This window comes from Doryrhamphus excisus, chromosome 14 (assembly GCF_030265055.1).
Source record: "Doryrhamphus excisus isolate RoL2022-K1 chromosome 14, RoL_Dexc_1.0, whole genome shotgun sequence".
NCBI lineage: Eukaryota > Metazoa > Chordata > Actinopteri > Syngnathiformes > Syngnathidae > Doryrhamphus > Doryrhamphus excisus.
In genome coordinates, this window is record NC_080479.1 from 5,554,091 (window position 1) to 5,555,286 (window position 1,196).

The window sequence follows — 1,196 nt, forward strand, 5'->3', positions numbered from 1 at the left end:
TGTTTAGCTAAAGTTTTTTTTTAAGAGTGAAGTTAATAGTTTTTTTTCTTCGAATATATTGGTGTGAAAATAACCGAAAGCCACTAGGTGTCGCCAAAAACACCCAGCACCCCACTTGAACTTAAACATGGCGAACTATATGACTTCTATTTCATATTTAGCGTAATCAATCTCCTGATTTTCATTGAACGGTGACAGTTTAGGAGAAGGTGATTGTTCTCCGACCGACAACAATATGACCGAACTCCAGCGTTTGTCTCCTCGGATGACCTCTCCTCGTCTGATGCTGTGTGGGTCTGTGGGACCGCTCCCAGTCACTGCCACCAACAGCCTGCAGGGGGCGCGGGAGAGGCCGCAGCTGCAGGGCGCCTATGCAACACTATACATAACCAGCCGGTACAGCTTTCATATTGGATTATTCATGATTATATTATTATTCATTAGATTCTAATGATTGGAATGTATACATAACAGCTTTGGATTAATGCCGACTACGAAAGTGTCACATATATATGACACACACATTTCATAAACGTGTATACAGTGGAATGAAAAGGTTTGGGCGCCCCTTATTTTCAATATCATTTTCAAGATTTTCCTTTCTAAATGACTGCTTGCTATTCCGCCTAAATATATCATATTGCAGACCAACACAGTGATAGATGTTTTATTGATTTGAATGTAGCTTTAGGACCAAATAACGGACCGGTAGATGAAGGGGCTTTGTGTGGTTTGTGGTGCTTCCCCCTCATTTAACACCTTAATAAGTGTTAAATGTATGAAATGTAAATGTTGAACATGTTTAATATATTATCATATAAATACAAATATACATGCTTACATGATAAAAATGCAACCTTAACAGAAAGGTCAAATTTTATATAAATTTCATAATTCTACTGTATTGTACTGTATGTATTATGATTTCCCACTTAACTGGTTCATAATTCTACTGTAAATTTAGAAATTTGAGTCAACATGTCTAGTTTTGAAATATGTTAAATATAAATGTTACTACATGTATTGTGATTTCCCACTTAACTGGTAACTATATAGTAGTATTTCACGTATTTGTATGCAACTACTTGTGTTAAACATTTATATTTTGCAGATTTCTAATCTAATAATTACAACTTTGATTGCAAAAGTTGATCCAAAAGCAAAAGGCCAACAGCAAGCTAGCAGGATAGTTGCTA